Source organism: Carlito syrichta, unplaced genomic scaffold (assembly GCF_000164805.1).
Source record: "Carlito syrichta isolate Samal-C Ts95f unplaced genomic scaffold, Tarsius_syrichta-2.0.1 Scaffold301542, whole genome shotgun sequence".
In the NCBI taxonomy this organism is placed as follows: Eukaryota; Metazoa; Chordata; class Mammalia; order Primates; family Tarsiidae; genus Carlito; species Carlito syrichta.
This window is the reverse complement of record NW_007245638.1, coordinates 684,761-703,473: the sequence shown is the minus strand read 5'-3', so window position 1 is coordinate 703,473 and position 18,713 is coordinate 684,761. Positions and strand designations below refer to the sequence as shown.

General features: G+C 44.5%; 1 protein-coding gene across 2 annotated transcripts in view; it reads right to left on the bottom strand.

The window, feature by feature from the left end:
• TENM2 (teneurin transmembrane protein 2) overlaps positions 1 to 18,713 on the bottom strand; it is a 517,874-nt gene that overhangs the window by 117,003 nt on the left and 382,158 nt on the right. The window lies entirely within an intron of this gene.

Sequence of the window (18,713 nt, the reverse complement as noted above, 5' to 3'; positions counted from 1 at the left end):
TATATATATATGCATGGGGAAAGGGCAATAGGGTATGGATAATTCTCATTTTGTAGCCACAGATTAAGAATTTCTTTTTATTTATTTATTTATGAGTTTGAGTCTCACTCTGTTGCCCAGGTTGGACCTGCTGGGCTCCGGCAATCCTTCTGCCTCAGTCTTCCAAGTAGCCGGAACTACAGGTGCACACTACCATGCCTAGCTAATTTTTTATTTTTATCGAAGAGACAAGGGCTCGCCAAGTTGCCTGGGCTGGTCTCGAACCCGCAGGCTCAGGCAATCCTCTTGCCTCGGCCTCCTAAAGTGCTAGGATTACAGGCTGAGCCACCAAGCCCTGCCTTCTTTTTATTTTTTAGGGGTGTGTATGTATGTATAATCAGCAGCCTACCTAATTCCCTAATTGATCCAGTGCCCCAATCAATTGCAGCTATCACTCTCCTGACCTGAGACAAAGAAAGTCTAGGGGAGAAAGTCGGATAAAGGGGGAGCCCTCAGAGAGATGGGAAGTCTCACTGGCAGAGCCTCCGCTGCCCTTTATAAGATGAGGAGAGAAGCAGAGAATTGCTAGGATGTGGTCACACTCACAAAACCTACTTGCTGGCAAGAATTTCCAGGTATGTTTTCATTTTTCTTTCTTTTAACAGCTTTATTGAGGCATAATTAACACACCATAAAATCCACCTGTTTTAAGTGTACAATGCAATGACTTCTAGTAAATTTACAGAGTTGTGCACTCAAGGTGTGTTTTGTTACTTCATTTAAATATACCCCAATGACCAGTAATTTGATTGTCCCCAGAAAGTAACTTTTCCAAATATCTATCTCTATCGCATCCCACCTCCACCTCCACCACCATTTCCATTTCCATCTTTTTTTGGATTCATTTTAAACCACACTAAGTGCAGGCTGGGTTGGGTCATGGCGATGGAATGATAAACTTTGCAATGATGGAGGTGCTTGACTTGAAACCTTCTTGGACTAAATCCTAAGGATCAAAAGCGTGTCTCTCCACTACTTCTCTCTCCAGTATTCCAGAGCCTTCACCTAGCATCTGCCTTTTCTTCTCTTGAGTACCCTGCGAGAATGCTGAGAAGCCTAATGTGTGCATGTGGCAGTGGTGGGAACTTAACAGACTACTAAGAAGAAAGGTCTTGAGAGACTGTGATTAAGTTTAAGAAGAGGAGTTTCACTCCCTGGTGCTTGATGCCTCTCACCCTTTCCAAAATGCGGCACGGACTAGGATCTGAGAGAAGAGGGTATGCAACAGAGGACACCTGCGTGGGACAGTCTGTAGGAAGCTGAGCTGTCTTGAGAGGGCAAACAGTAGACTACTACCAGGGAGTCCATTTGCTTTTGTTGCAAAGTCTGGGTCTAAATCCAGCATGCAAATGAAGCCCAAGTTTTCACACCCTGAGAAAAGCTTGCTTGGTCTCCACACTTCTGACAAAGCCCAGATTCCCATTCCCATGCCTTTCCTTACCAATGTGGTAGAAAACCCCTGTTCCCACTGTGAGGGAGTGCTCAGGGTGAAAGCCGTTCCCAGTTTCAGAGAAATACCACAGACATTTCTGCAGGAACAAAATGGAACTTAGGAGGGAAGGCCCAAGGGACACTTCAAAGGTTCTCCAGGAAAAGAGAGTATCTCCCACCTCCAGTCACCCCCAACTTGACAATTTCTACAGGTAGAGTTTGGGGACCAGATCACAGAAGATACATGAAATGCCAGCCCAGCAACCTTTGCTCAGTGTGGTATCTATTTGTTAGTGAGTGGGATCCATTTGTTGGTGCTTTGCTATTTAGCTACTTTGAGGTCTCATGTCTGCCTAAATTCACGCCCAATGTCGTTGTCAACAGAAGCCTCATCATAGAGGAAACCCATATCCACTACATAAAATTTAAATTTGCAAAGAACATGAGCATGCCAGTCAGAGATACACACTCAAACTATGTATATTTCTAGATTGAATGAGGCTCCCCCCTCTTCTCTTTCTCTCTTGATTCCTGCCTGCCCTCCCCCTGCCGACCAACAGTAGTGAGATAAACAGATCACAGTAACGGGTTTTCTCCACATCATATGAGAAAGATGAAAACACGAACAGTAGGAAGCTGGCAAATCTCTGAGAAGTTTCAGGGCAGCTGGGAATTAATGGACAGGACTTTGCTTTTAGCTTGAAGAGGAAGAAAGCATCCCTGGTAGGTGCGTGGCGTTGCTAGGCAACCCCAAGCTACCCCCAGCACAAGTTCATTCTACTGGTGGCCTTCTGAGGAGGTGATTCTTTTGTGTTTGTAAAGTGCAAAGCCAGCTTCTGCTTAAGGAAAAACAAAACGTGGGAAGTAATTAGTCTGGAGGGCAAATGGGCACCAGGTGGCAGCTTTTCTCTGGAGAGGATGCTATCACTGAAATTGGATGGGCTTATAGGCTTACACTTGGGCATCCAGGAAGTCTCCTTTAGGAAGTCTTCTGGATTTCAGGCTAGTACTGCTGTCCTTGAGTGCCTAACTCCAAGACCACCAATATGGAGTCCCTGAAGGCATACCTGTTTGGTTCCTTGTTTATGCAGCTTGAGAGAAGATGGCTGTCTAAAAGTTTCAGGTTCTATAATGACCCTAGACCAGTGGTTCTCAACTAAGGCAATTTTGTTCCCCCCACCTCCAGAGGACATTTGGCATCATCTGGAGACATTTTTGTTTTGAGTTGGAGTCTCACTCTTGTCGCCCAGGCTGGAGTGCAGCGGCATGCTCTCGGCCACTGTAGCCTCGACCTGCTGGGCTCAAGTGATCCTTCCACCTTGGCCTTCCAAGTAGCTGGAACTACAGATGGAGATATTTTTGATTGTCACAATTTGAGGAGGGCGCTGCTGGCATCTAGTGGATAGAGGCCAGGGATGCTGCTCAGCATCCTACAACATACAAGGCAGTCCCCACAACAAAGAATGACCCAACCCAAAGTGTCAACAGCACCGAGGCAGAGAAACCTTGGCCTAGACAGAAAACCCTGTGAGATCTGACACTTGACTGTTTGCTCTTGGATCTGAGCCTGGCCCAGTTTCAAGGCACATAGAAGGTGCTTGAATGAATGAAAAACCATCAGGTGGTGGGATATCATTTCAACCTGGCCTATATTTACAAACTTGTCTGAGAAACATGAGAAAATAGTAGAGAACTTCCTCTCCAAGATTAAAAGTTCTCTTCCCAGGGAGAACTTTCAAGAACACCAGTGATATTGTGGGCTGGTTCTATCCTATTTCAACCTATCACGAACTGATGTAGAAATGTGGGATTTTAACAAACCACCAAAACCCCCAATGCACCCTTAAATGGTGACAACTCATCAGTTTTCAACACCAGTTCTCTAACCTGTAGACTCAGACTCCAACTTGGCACCTCAACGGTTCCATTTGTTCACTCTCAAGCATCTAAAACTCAACAGAATTCAACCTCTTAGTCCTTCCTCCCCTCAAATTCTGACCTCTTGATCAATAAATGGCACCATCACATACCCCATTGCTCAAGACGGAAACCCTGGAGTCTTTCTCAATGACTCTCCCAAATTCTCTCATTTCTTATATCTAACTCCAACCAAGCCTTGCCTGATTTTCCTCTTCCCTGTAAGAAGTCCTACCAGTCCTTCCTCCTAAATACCTTGGAATCTGCCCTCTACTCCCTCCCCTACAGGCACCACATTAAACCCAGCCATCCTCATCTTTGATCCAGACACTTGTCAAAGCCTCCTAACTGGAGTCCTTGTTTCCAGTTTTGCATCATTGTCCATGTCTCTCTATGCTGGTCACTGCTGGAAATACTTCCATAGCTTTCCACTGAGCCACAGGTGAGGTCTGAGGTCCTTAACCTGGCTTACAGACCTCACATGAATGGGTTCTTGTCACATTCCAAGATCACTTCAGGTTTTAGTCAGACTTAAGCCATATGGCCCTTCTTGTTCCCGTTCCTCACCTCCCTAACTTCCACCCATCCTGCAGATCCCCACTCAGAAGTCATCTCCTCCTGGAAGTTTCTCCAAAGCTCCCAAGCCCAGACTCTCTGCTCCTGCCATGGCAACATTACCTTTCCCGCACACGATCCTATCCACCCTGCTCTGTCACAACTGTCTGGCACTCCTCGATGCTTGCTAGACCATGTAGCAGCCCTTCCTTAAGACATTTTAGTGTCACTTGCTGGAGAAGTGTCATAATAAATGTGCACATTGTCATTACCTACGATTTGAATGGTGCCCCTAGAACTGTGCAGTGTACAACTGAATGACCGCCCTGGGCACTCCTGCTATGGCATAAAGCTGTCAGGGCAGGCCCACGTCTACTTGTTTACTCTTGGATTGCCAGTACTCCATACATAGTGGAGGGGAATGATGAATGAATAACTTCTGACTGAAATCAGCCTCCCCAGTGCCTTTGGCAGAGTGGAAATGGAAGCGTTTCCAAGACTTTCTACACATAAATTTCAATCACTAAAAAAAAAAAAAAAAAAGTCTGTTGACACAGTTACAAGGTAGGCAGGCTTCTTGCCTTAACAAAAATTAGGCAAGAGCAAAATAATGCCTACAGTATCGTAAAAAGGTGAGCATAAATGCATTTGAAGAAAGCTATAATTACCATAAAAGGCTTTCTAAAAAAGCATCAAGATGTGTTTTACCACGTGCGGCAATTTAGCAGTAGAAACAAGTGGCTAATACTGCATGAGGGGTATGGAGAGAGAAGGAGGATTTTAATATTCAACATCAAGCACACCTAAGAAAAGCTCAGAGGGCAGCACCCTGCCCAGATGGAAATGCAAGTGAAAATACAACACAGGCTACACGCAAATGCAGGCAGATGACAGGGCACACAGGGTAATGGGTCGTCCCTGCTTGGTCCTAGAGACCACTAGGAGGGCACCCACCTCCTTGTTTAAATACTGTGGAAAGCGTTCTTTTGTTTGTTTTTTAGTAGGGGAAAAACCTTAACCTAGTTTGGAGTCAGAGTTCTGGGATTGAAACTTAGATATGCCTCTCGCTGTCTGTGTGACCTTGGACTGATAGGCTCACTTCTTTGATCCTCAGCCTATTTGTCAAAATACATATTTTCCTAATTAATCTTATTTACTGTCCCAACAGAATATGACTTCCAGGAAGGCAGAAATTATCACCTCTTTTGTTCATTGAGATATTCTCAATGTCTAGAAAAATGACTGGCACATAACAGTCACTCAATAAATGTTTGCTGATTGAATTAATAGGAATCGTGACAAATCTGTATTTACTTTGTACAGATGCCAGAGGTATTTAATGGCACAATAAAGGAAAAGATTTTAGCAGAGTTTGATGTAGAGGGAGCTGTGGAAGTGCTCAGCAGATAGTAGCACTTACTGTTGTTATGTTGATTAATTGTTGTTACAAATCTTATCATCAGTGGTGGTAGGCTTTCTCTTCAGCAGAGCCTGATGGGCAGGTCATTTCTCTTTGCCTTACTCCCAGATCAAGAGCCTATGTTGTTTCAAGTTAAAAAAAAAAAAAAAAAAAGGGGGGCTTCCCGGGTGCCTTCAGTATGGGATTGTGTCACTTTCTAGGAAATCCATATTCCCCCACGACCACCAGTCAAAGACCCAGCAATAACACCTTGTTTGGCAGAGTGAGAAGAAAATGCACAGAAGCAAAGGACAATTATAAGGCGCAGGAGACTTGAAGGTAGAATAAATGGGAGCCTTTTCTCTAGGGAAAAATTGTACTTTTGAATGTTAACTTATTAGGGACCCCCCAACTGTTTTTAAATATTGCTGTTTTCCTAGAGCTGTGCATTGTTAAAATTAAGGAACACACACTCACACACACATACACACACACGAGATTATTTAATAGGAGAGCCTGCCATTACGTTCCAGAACTCTTTATAGTTGAAAACAGCTGAGGTGTCAGGGATATGGAAACCACCAGGGGTTCAGTAGCCATTTATACAGAGGAGCAGTGGCAAATACTCAGAAAATTAATCTGATGCTCCGAGACACTCTGGGGAAAATCTCCAGCTAATTCTGGAAGATTGGCTGCCTGAGAAGCTCTCTGGTCCCTGGAACTCGTCCCTCTTGCCCACCTGCGTGGGCAGGAGGGGGCTGTGGAGGACCCTGTTTCTAGGCACCCTTTGTGCTTACACACAGCCGTGAACCTGGCTGACACTGCTGTCCCTTCTTTGTTAGAAAAGACATGGAGAATGGAGAGAGGCAGATGTTTCTCTTTGTTACCATGGTGTCTGTGTCTTTATGCAAGGATGAGGAATGCTGAGCTGAGGGTGGTGGGGAAGGCTATGGGCTACTTTCTTTTCCATGGGCTACTGCTCAGCTTTTGCTTGAAAGGCAGAAATCAGTCCCCTCCACCCCAGCAGCAATAGAAGCTGCAGGGCCTCTGCGAGGGGATGTGCCCTTGTCCACAGCTGTCTCTGCCACAGCTTCCCACATGCACCTGACTTCTCCCTGCTCAGCATCATTGCTGGTTTTGTGGGAGAAGGACAGCAGGAGGCTCAGTCTGGACTGCAGAAGCAGTGATGGACTTGAGAAAAAGTGAAAACAATCCTTTCACATTTGAAAAAAAAGGAGAAAGGAAGATGCATCTTATTTTTTACTGTTTTGATGTTTCAAGCTATTTTAATTTAATTTTTTTTAGAGGCAAGATCTTGCTATGTTGCTCAGGCTGGTCTTGAACTCCTGGGTTGAAGCAATCTTCCTGCCTTGGCCTCCCAAAGTGATGGGAATAAAGGCCAGAGCGCTCTGCTACAAGTTCTTATTAACACTTTTTTTCACACCTATAATCCCAGAAGTTTGGGAGGCCAAGGTGGGAGGATGCTTGAGCCCAGGAGTTTGAGAATAGCCTGGGCAACATAGCAAGACCTTGTCTCTATGTCTCTATTCAAAAAAAAAAAAAAAAAAATTAGCTGGATGTGGTGGCAGAAAGATAGCCTGAACCCAGGAGGTTGATGATGTGGTGAGCTGTGATTGTGACACTGCATTCCAGCCTGAGTGACAGAGTAAGACTCTGATTCAAAACAAACAAACAAAGAAAACACTTAAAAAAAAAAGTAGATGGTGGGAGGAGGAAACTGAGAGTTTAGGCAACAGTAACTGGAAATAGCTCTTCTTGGGAGGAAACCCCATGTCAGTTACTTAGTAAATTCCAACGGAAGCATCATCCCCCTGTTGCCCTGGGGTCCAACCCAGCCTGTACTTTCCTACTTTCTTCCCCTGAAACATCACCTTCCTTGATTCCACTGCACCTGATCAAAACAGGATAAAGTGGGCTAGTGATGGAAGTGAATATCACCTTGCTGCTGAAGTTCACACCAACTCGTGCCATGCCCTGCTGAAAGCCCCCTAGGAATTTCTCCTCTTGCTTTAGATGGGAGCAGTGCTTCTCAAAGTCTGGTCCTGGGGCCAGCAGCAGCAGTACCTGGGAACTTGTTAGACATGCACATTTTTGGGCTTCATCCCTACAGAATCAGAACCTCTCAGAGTGAGGCTCAGCCATCTGCATTTTGTTTCCTTTTTTTCCTCTTTATTTTATTATTGAGATGTGTGGAACAAATCAGGATTAGGTACATGAGTAGTCTATGTGTAGGTGAAATTTGGGCCTCCAACTGGTCCTCACTTCCCCTGGTTTAGGATCAGGTAGGTACCCTTTGTGATGATATATGACCCCCTTCCCCATCTGCATTTAACAAGCTTTCTTCTGTCTAATCCCATGCCTCTTCCATCTCTGTTCTCTGGGCTTCATCCATACTGCCCTGCTATGCTATAGAACATAGACTGGATCCTTCTTTGGGTTTTTGAAGATCTCTCTTCCTGAACTTATGCTCCCTGCACCCTCTTTGGCTAATACCCTGGGCACAGTTGGCCCTTGTCTGGGGATGGCTTTCCTCTCTTCCAGCACAGGCTTTTTCCCCTATGACAAACTTTCGTTGCATCATCTTGTGCTCTCTGGTGACCATCATAGTTCAAATTCATCTTTTGTTTAGAGCAGTGAGTCTGAACTGGGCTGCACATTCGAATCACCTGGGAGCCCTAAAAAATTCCCATGTCTCTGAGGATGAGACCCAGGCATCTATTTTTTTCCTTTTTTTTTTTAAAGCCACCCAGATGATTCCTTCGTGCAGTGGAGGCTGAGAACCTGTGGTTTAATACACATCTAACTGGGAGCCTCTAAACCTCTAGAGTGTAAAGACTTTAGCTCAGTTGTTTATGATTGTTTTCCTACCCTAGTGCATTAAAGATATTTGTTGAATGAACGAATTAAAAACAAAACAAAACTGTGTAGCGTTTCTTGGCTGCTTCACTGTGTCCTTGATTCAGCAGCTGGTAAAAGGAAAAAGATAAAAGCTTCCTGCAGGCCATACCCCAAGCCTCTGGAAGGATGACACTTCCCCAAGCAAAAGAAGCCACCGACTGCAGCACAGGGTCCTAAACCAAGCTGATGACAGAAACTGTCTGTGTGCGAGGGGGAGGATCTGTGCCTTTGAATTGGAAGAAATTCCAGTCTGATACCTCCAGACTGGAAGATACAGACTAGAACACCCAGTGAGTAGAAGAGAAGGCACGCTGGTAGATGAAGAGGGCGACAGGAGTTACACAAAGGCAGGGACAACAATCACAAGAGAGCCCAATGGTTTAATTTGGTTCTTGGAGGATAATCAAGTTGTTGTACCTTTTGCATTTTATTCCCACAGCTATTCAGCAAGCAATGAACACGGTACCTACCGGCATGGAAAAAGGGACAAGGCGCGACTTTGATTTCTTATTTGTTATTTTTAACCATCCAATTTCTACACCCACTGAGCATCCTTAGAGCCACAGGAGGGTCATAAAAATACAAACAACACCTAGGAGGCCTGTGGGCATGGACTTGCTACTTCTGCAAAGCTGACGGCTCTCTTTTAACTAGTGTAAAATCAGGCCAACCATACATGGCCACTTTTTGTTGTTGCTGTTGTTGCTATTGCTCCCAGCACAACTTCAGGAAATCGCCAAATGTTTGTTTCTAATAGATGTTAGAAGGGTTAGACAAAGAATCTGCCCCAGAACTGAAATTCTGGATTTTGGGAAGCTTTTTATATAATAACAACAAAAATAGCAAACCCTCCTAGGGCCCTTTCTATGTGATTAGCTCTCGTTCAGAACTTTCATGCCTTCTGAATCGTCACAACAACCCCATGGTGTAGGCCCTGTTATTATTCCTGTTTTATAGATGAGAAAATGGAGGCACAGAGAAATTAGTAACTTGGCCAAAGTAGCAGAGTGAGTTAGTGGTGGGGCCAGGATTTGACACCAGGAGGATGGGATTTATAGTCCTTATTCTCAACTAGAGTGACCAACTGACCAGTTTGCTTGGGGCTATCCGAGTTTTTTTGTTTGTTTGTTTTGAGTTGGGGTCTCATTCTGCTGTCTAGGCTGGAGTGCAGTGGCACGATCACAGCTCACCACAGCCTCCAACTCCTGAGCTCAGGTGATTCTTCTGCCTCAGCCTCCTGAGTAGCTGGGACTACAGGTGCATGCCATCAAGCCTGGTGTGTGTGTAGAGATGAGGTCTGTCTCTATGTTGCCTAGGCTGGTCTTCAACTCCTGAGCTCAAGCAATTCTCCTGCCTCAGCCTCCCCTGTCCAGGTTTTTGCATTATGTCCTAGGAGGCAGCCTGGCATCACCGGCCACCATCAAGGACAGGGAGTAAGAACTGGGCTCTTTTCATTGGCTGTTCAGGAGGCAGAAGGTGGGAACAGAGGGGAGGCTCCCAAAGGCAAGAAAGAGGGTGCAGACTTTTATACGAAGTCATTTTTAATTAAAAAAATTTAATTTATGTTTTTGTAAAGATAGGAGTTTTACTATGCTGCCCAGACTGGTCTCAGACTCTTAGCCTCAAGTGATTCTCCTGCCTCAGCCCCCCAAAGTGCTGGGATTATAGGTATGAGACACCTCACTTGGCCCATAAATCACTTATTTTAGTATGTTGGGCCCTCCAACAAATTCTGCCTCCTTCCAGGGCCAGAGCATCAGTCACAGCATAGTAATACTTATGATAGTGAAAGCAGTGAGCTCTGAATTCAGGCTTCCTGGATTCAAATCTCAGCTGTCCCCTTTGGCTGTATGACCTTGGGCAAAAATCTCAAGCTCTCTAATTCCTCCATTTCTTCATCTATAAAATCAGAGCAATACAAGTACTCTCTTAGAGGATTGGTAAAGTTTAAATGAAAGATTACATGACACATGGCACATAATAAATGTTTTGCAGCAGATACCTATTGTCGTTGTTGTTACTATTAAAAGTATCCTCCCATTGTGACAAAAGGTCTGTGTGGTGGTTTATGGAAGCCTTTGATTTGCGCTTGAATTGGCAAAATAGGTTCCATGTTTTCAAGACCCAAGAAAGGTGCCCTCCAAAGACTTCAATGGAAATGAGAAAAATAAGGTAATTTCCTGAGAGTTACATGAATCAGGTCTGCACATGAATGGATGCCACAGGTTATCAATAGTATTCCCCTTAAAACACAAGAAGTGTGTGAAGGGATGCTCTCCAGGATCACAGGGTTTAGAAATGTCAGCCAGGCTCGGAAAGGCATATGAACAGAAAGGGGTGGTCCACTTGGGGTGTGGAAAGGGGGTGGAGGAGACAGAGGAAGTCGAGGTCAACTCAAGGGTGAGAGTGTTCATCTCAACCGAGGGGAGGAAACAACAGCCCCTGCCACTTGCGAGTGCTCAGCAATTCACATCCTGATTATTTCACTGAACTTTTTCAAGGACCACATGAAGTACGAGGGGAGACCAAAAAATCCTGGAAGTCTTTTTCACAGGGTGGGCCCTTGTACAGTCTTCCCCCACTAGGTAAATGTTCTAGGAACCCATTGGTACCCACTGTAGTACAGGCTTCCGCCACTAGGTAAGTGTGCTAGGAACCATTAGCACTAGGTAAGTGTTCTAAGAACCCATTCGCATTGCAGTACAGGTTTCTCCCACTAGGTAAGTGTTCTAGGAACCCATTGGAAGAGTCTTCACCTCTGTCCCCACCTTCTGCCTCCTGAACTGCCAGTGAGAAGAGCCTAGTCCTTACTCCCTGTCCTCGATGATGGCCAAGGATCCCAGGCTGCCAATGATCCCAGGCTATGAGCGGTTGTGTTTGGCTTCAGTGAATTTTTTCTTTTGGAGATTCTCTCAAGGCATTTGCCTATTTCATGATGGGTGATTTATGAGCGCACCTGCCCCCACAGCACTGAGTGTTCAGCAGTTTTTGACCCAAAATGGTATGGCTCCCATGCCCCACCCTCCCTAGTCACCTGATCTCACCCTGAATGACTTTTTTTGTTTTGTTTCCACAGATGACAAAAGTCCTCAAAGGGAAACATTCTGCCCATGTGGAAGAGGTGAAACAAAAACCAGCAGAAGTTCTAAATGCATCAAAATTGATGAGTTCAAAACCTATTTAGAGCAGTAGAAAAAGCATCTTGGATAGCATCAAGTGGAGAGTACTTTGAAGGAAGTTTAAACATGTAAGAATAAATACACCTTTTTAAATAAACAACTCCCAGTTTTTGGGGTCGCCCCTTGTATGTGTTATCATTACTAGTGGTTGAAAAAACTGAAACTCAGAGAAGTTCATTAACTTGACCAGGATTTTCATCACTGCAAGTGGTAGACAAAAGGTTTACACCCAGACTTGTCTAATTCTGAACCCATGCACGTTCTTCCCCTCCCCTATAGTAAGACCCTATAGGGAGAAGGCAACCTCAGAATATCAGACTCCTTGCTTTGATTTCTGGTTCCTAAAACAATTTTCTGCTTTTAACTTCATTTCTCTTAGTGACTTCCCTTTAGGGAGAAAATATGTAAGGCAGAAGATGCAAAGTTTTTTTTATTAATGAATGAATCCCCATTTGGGATTTCTATGGGAATTTAGGTAGTGAGAGGGATCAGTCCAGAGCTTGACCTGCTCTGTTAAGACAAACAAAATGGAGTTTCTGAAACTGAGAGCCGGGCTGAGCACCATGAAGATCCTGCTTGAGGATGCCGCATGGCGTCCTGTCTGAATGGTTTGGTTGTCTCTCTGTCTAGAGTGTTGGTCTTTTTCTCCTGCTCTGTCCCTAGTCCTTGGTGCATCTAGCATGTTGGGAATCAAGGGACAAAAGGACCTCTAAAGGAGAAATACCAATCCCATATTAAATATTTACTGAGTGATTATAATATGCCTATTTCTGCAGGATACCCTTGAGTGTATACTTTTATTCATTCAATACCTATTTATTGAGCACCTATTATGCACCAGGTACTTTCTAGACAAGGGCATACAGAGGTCTATGAAAGAGACAAAGTCTTGTTCTCAAGGATCTTACAATCTACTGGGAGGAGACCAACAATAAACAAATACAAAGGCAATATGGTCTGTCAGATGGTGACAATTGTTATTGGAGAAATAGGGAGAGGGTTGAAAGGGGGTAGTGTGTGATGGGGGTCACTTTCTTATATAGGGTGGTCTGGAAAGAATTTGCTGATAAGGTGACATTGGAATGAAAAACCCGAAGGAGGGGAGGAGGTGAATCAGGCCTATATTTGGGGGACAGTAGTCCAGGCAGAGGAAAGTATAGGTACAAAGTCCCTGAGGCACAAGAGGGCTTGGGGTGTTGGAGGGACCATGAGGTGGCCAGTGTGACTGGAGCAGAGTGAGATAGAGGGACTCATAGTCCACTGTAAGAATATTGGCTTTATTCTGAATGAAAAGAAGTCATCAGAGGGTTTTGAGCAGAGGAGTGGTCTGATCTGTCATGAGTTTTTAAAATTTCACTTTTCTATTTATTTATTTACTTATTTATGAGTTGGAGCCTCACTCTGTTTCCCAAGCTAGAGTGAAGTGGCATGATCACAGCTCACCACAGCCTCGACCTTCTGGGCTTAGGCGACCTTTCTGCCTCAGTCTCCTGAGTAGCTGGGACTACAGACAAGCGCCACCAAGGCAGGCTAATATTTTTTGTTGTTGTTTATAGAGACAAGGTCTCACTGTTGACCAGGCTGGTCTTGAACTCCTGGGCTCAAGCAATACTCCCTCTTTGGCCTCCCAAAGTGAAGGAATTATAGGTGTGAGCCACTGTGCCTGGCCTTGACATGAGTTTTTACAGGAGCCTTTGGTGCCAGGTGGAGAACAGATGGAGGAGGGGGGCAAGGGCAGGATCTGGGAGGCTGGCCAGGCGGAGGCCATCAGGATCATCCAGGTGAACCAGGGTTGGGGCCTGGGCAGGGCACAGGTTTGTTCTGCTCTGCGACTATGCAACATGGCTAATGCTAGAGGTGTTTAGGATTCCCCATATATTCTCAAAAGGGAAGGCGTCTGAGACACAAAAGCAGAGGGTAAAACGCTCCCCTTCCCTACAACAGTGCCCGCTGATGCAAGCAAAGTCCTCAGAGCCTTTGTACCTACAATTTCCTCTGCCTGGCCTCCTGTCCCCACATATCAGCATGATTCGCTTCCTTCCCTCTTTTAGGTTTTCCATTCAAATGTCAGCTCATCAGCAAGGGCTTCCCTGACCATCCGATAAAAGACTACGACCTCTGTCACACTGCCCCTGTTTAGTCCCTTCTCCCCATTTTTCCCTGTAGCAATTCCCAGCTGAAGTCCTCAGCAGGTGAGGCTATGAGGCTGAGTTTTGTGATGATGTCCTTCTCTCCAAGTGGCTTTTCCATATTAAAGAAAACACTGGAGACGAAGGGCAAGGGCCGTAGGTGATAAGGTGACATGTAACAGGGGCTCAGCCTGCAGGTCAGGGCTGACACCCCGCGTAGCATAGCACCAGCTGACGAATGTCCCGCCTATCCTGGCAGTGACTTCAGACCTCAAGCAAGACTGCATCTACTCAGCCAGCTTCACTTAGTTCTTCTTGGCATCAGGTTCTCCTGGGACCACCAAAGCACTTGCCTAGGATATGATTCCTGGTCTGTTAATTCCTTTGTGTTCTGTTTATGCAAATAGGCTGGCTTGACCCGTCCCAATGTGGCACACAGACACACTTGAAAACCTGTCTATCTCTCTCTCTCTCTCTCTCTCTCTCTCTCTCCCTATCTAATCTATTATTCATTTATCAACTACCTACCTATCATCTATTGATCTATCATATATCTATCATCTATTATCTATATCTATCTGTTGTCTATCAATTATCTATCTACCCATCCAGTCTTCTTTACCAGCAATCCTTCCAAGTCCTGTGTAGACTTTGTCACAAAACAGTAAATGTCACATGACCTCTTGTTTTATCTTGTTTTATGGCACTTTGAACCTTGTACAGAAGCAATAAGAACATTTGACTCTCTCCTCCACATCTTCACCCTCTTTTCTTGCCTCTGGATGGCAGGGTGTCTCCTACACCCACACAAGTCATGAATCCAGAGCCATTTGTCACGCATCCTCCCTATCCAGGGGACCCAGGGAACCCTGTGTCATCATGAAATTACCCTGCTCTCTGAAGCGCTTGCTCTCTCTTTTTTAAAACAGTTTCTACCTGATCAAGGACTTGGTGGGGAGGCCTGCTGATCATCATAGGATCTTTATCTACAAAAGTTACAATTGTTTCGATCAGGAGGTGCATTTACGTGTGGCACAGTATGAGAAATAAGAAGACTTTTGTTTCCTGAAAGCCTATAGAATGGTAGTCAGAATTCCAGCAGTCTGGCCTATGCTATTGTTAGGAGCTATTCTTCAGTTCTGCATAATAAGTGTGCCCTTAGGAAGGTAAGAGCTTCCTTTGGAAATCCTCTCATTTACAGAGAAACAAAAATCCCTCCTTTCAAATACATTTTAAACATGCAAAACAGCAGTCTGTTTCTGCTAAGTTACATTCTAGCTAAATGGATAATTGAACGGTGAATGGGAGCCGGTACTCCGCTGCTAACCTGCCGAGTTTCACACATACACACGCCCAAACTGCAGCAGAGCAATCCCCAGGAGGCAGAAAGCATGACTGATTTTTCCAATAAAGCTACAAAGATCAATAATCCTTGTAGATGGAATGCTTGCATCTCTAACCATCTCAGACTCTTATCCTCCTCTGCTATTCTTCCCAACAAGCCTCTGTGTTTACCTGGCACACGGTCCTAATTCCACACCACCAGCATTCAGCCAGAGCTCCACTCCAGTTCTGCTGAATGTCCCTTTTAGAGGCCCTGCAATGCGTCTTGATTTAGGGATGCTTGGGTTTTATGTGGCTCTGGAAAATGTTGCCTAGCTTTTCCGGAGCTCCAATAAGTTCTGATGAATGTCTGTGCGTGCCTGCATGATTAATGGCGCATGCAGGGACTTAGCTTTCAGAGGTCACCCCGTGCGTACTGAATAACACCCCGTGTGTACTGAATAATAGAGCCAAAAATACCCTTGGATGAGAATCCCGGCTGCACACAAAAGCGAAGGCACTGCCTGCTTTAGTTGACATTGCTGGAGACCGGGTGCTTCTAAGGAAAGTCACTTCCCCAAAACAGACAACTTCAAGATAAAATGAGAATAATTTTGGCTTCTTGGCTGTTTCTCCGTATAGTGTCATCAGTACCGGGATAAGTAAGAAGGTTGGGAAAGCTAGAGGGCTGTAGTATTTGCTTTGACGGGACTTCCAAGTTCAGGGTAGCCAGGCCATGGCGTGAAGCAAATTAAACGTCCATGCAAAATATGCTACCGTGTGCAGTGCAGTGGTTGGGAATTTAAATGCACCAAAGTCAAGAGATTTGAAATGATGGTTCCCACAGCAACTATAACTCAGTTCTCTGGTGAATATAAAATTAACTTTATTGCAAAACATGCTGTTCAATTTACGCCTTAATCTAGTCATGGCAGAGTTACAGTTGCTGTGAGAATGCTAACTCTGAATTGTTTTGAATAATTAATTTAATGAAAAGTTGGTGGAAATGTGAACTCTGATAGAAAGTCAACTTAAATTTAGGGAAGTTGGTCAATTATGACTAGGCAGTGTAGCAATGAGTCATTTTTGGAATCTGAGATGACTTAGTGCACCTTTGGCCTGGGGGCACTGGTAAAGCTAACATAGGGACTGTCCTCCGTCACTGAAGACACACTCCTGCGGGTGATGACTTTCTCACTACAGGTGAGGGTGGTGGCTTCCTTGTGCCAATATGCTCTTATTTCATTGCTGGACTCCTAAGAAATCCTCTTGCTGCAGTTACCTGGGGACAGAGCGAGTGATCAAAATAGTGCAAAGATGAAGCCTGGGCTCTGTCAAGTACATCTGGATTTAGTGCTCACCTGCCTCTCATTGACAGACATTGCTTAACCTGTCTTAGCCTGTTTTCTCACCTGTAACATGATGATGCTAACAGTATCAATCTCACAAAACTTATATGAGGATTAAGTGAGAGAAGGTATGCTGAGAACTTAGGATGTTTTGTGGTAAGTACTCACTAATGTTAATGGGTATTATCTGAAAAGGGAATTTAGGAAGTCAGTACATTAAAAACATGTACAAAATCCATGATTTGGCCTGCCTAGTTATTTCAGTCCAAACTGATTTGTTTTAAAACCGAGCCAGCAGGCAGAAGTGATCAAGATAGAAATGTGAGTTTTCAGAAAGTGACCCAAGAAATAGTGTATCTTCCCTAAAGATACTCGAGGCCACTTCCACTGAAGTTCTAGAAACAGATCGATTGATCATCTCCTCTACCTGGTTAATATTTCTCAACTGTTTTGTTCATTGTCTCCTCCCCTAGGAAACTTTTTAGACCTTTTCACACTAATCCCTCTCCCAATCATGAAATTTCAATGTCATAGATGTACCATATAGGTGTTTATGTTTTGCATATATATATGTATATGTATACATATATATAGATATATATTTTAGAGAGTAAATTTTCTATTCCCCCCAGGACCATTTTTGTTGGGGGTGATATTACCCTTATTGCAAATGCATGCACTAGGTCACAGGCAAAAAAAAAAAAAAAATCCTTTATTTAAGCCTGAATGCGCCAAACCTCAGAAGAAGCTCTTTATTTACCTGGTTAGTCCTTGGCTATTCCTTCTTTGAACTAAGCCCATGACTTCTAACAAATGGGCCATTTTGGCATCTAAGAAACATGGTATTTTTGAAGCTAACTCACAGTGGCGTCTCACGATTTCCTTTCCAACTATTCTTAGGGACAACGTGGTTTTGCTTTTTCAGTTTTCAATGACTTGAGTGGTGGAGGGGGCAGGGGAGGGCTCATACCCAGGGAATCTCTAGCCAGCCAGCTCTTACTGGGCACCTGCTATATTCCAGGTTCCCAGGTAGGGGATAATTTAGGTTCTTTCTGAATAGTATGTTCTGCTGCTGGATGCCAGGGTTGGCCAAGTCAAAGGAATTGGCTCTGCCAGAGATCACCATTCTTGGGAAGTATTGTTAAGATTTTAGTAGAAAGGGGTAAAGCCACAGCCTGCGAGGAAAAACAAATTAAAAGGCACCCCCCACTTCCAGCCATGTGCAAGCTTCTGAAGTTATTCCCGGCTTGGCTTTAACTATCTTTTTTATGGATCAGCCTTGTGCTATGTTCAGGGCCTCTGTCTCCATCCCCTCAAAGTCTTGGCTTGAGGCTTTTTACCCCATTGTGATCAATCTCAGTAACATTTTAATGTCTCTTAACAGACATGATTTTATAACACCGCAATTGTTTGTTTTACTTGCATTACTGCTCAGAAAATATTTTAAAGTTATATTACTTAGTGTAATCCAATCTCACTGGTGATGGAAGCAGACATTTAAACGTTCAGGTAAAGCCATCCTGGAAACGTTGAGATCAGTTAGACAGATGCGATTTAAAGTGATCCAGTGGTCCAGCCGAGCACTCTTAATTAAGCTGGAATTTCACCCTGACATCTTCCGAAGCCCGAGCAGAGCTGAATGTGGAAACGGTAGTGCCTGGACCCTCCACTGACCAGTGTCTCTGCCTACTTGGGCAGACCTTTGGACTTCAGGAGTTAATTTCACCCAATGGCTAGCATAGTCTGCTGGACTTGAATGGGCATTCTCTCTTTCTGGGCTCCTTGTGAACTCTGCGGCCTGACTCTTTGGGCTTTACTGGATTTGGCAGCACTGGGGATGTGTGTATCTTCCCTGGCTTTTGAGTAACTGGGACTTTACAAGTGTGCACTACTGTGCCTAGCTAATTTTTTGATTTTTTTTTTTTAGAGACAAGGTCTTGCTATGTTGCTCGGGCTCCCTGACTTTTTTGAATTTCTAGAACGTATACACCCTAGGCTATTAAAACAGAGATGTCTCCAACGTAGCGCCCCCATGAATGCCTAAGAAGATGTTTCTGTATGTGTGCGAAAAATACAAATGATGATTGATCCGCCAGATACTTTGAAAGGCATGAGGAATGGAGAAATGGAGAAGCCTCAGCTGGCCTTTGCAAGCCTATTCAGTTTTCATTCTGCAAAGCCCAGTGGAAACCACAAGTTGATTTCTCCCAAGACAGAAAAAAAGAGTTGTGTTTCCCTATATACTCAGGTATATAAAGAAATGGCTTTTTTTTTTTTTTTGAGTTGGAGTCTCACTATATCGCCCAGACTAGGGTGCAGTGGCCGCTCCTGGCCACTGCAGCCTCGACCTGCTGGGTTCTTGGCGATCCTTCTGCTCAGCCTTCCAAGTAGTTGGGACTACAGGTGCATGCTACCACGCCCGGCTAATTTTTGATTTATTGTAGAGATGAGGTCTCGCCAAAGTTGCCCAGGC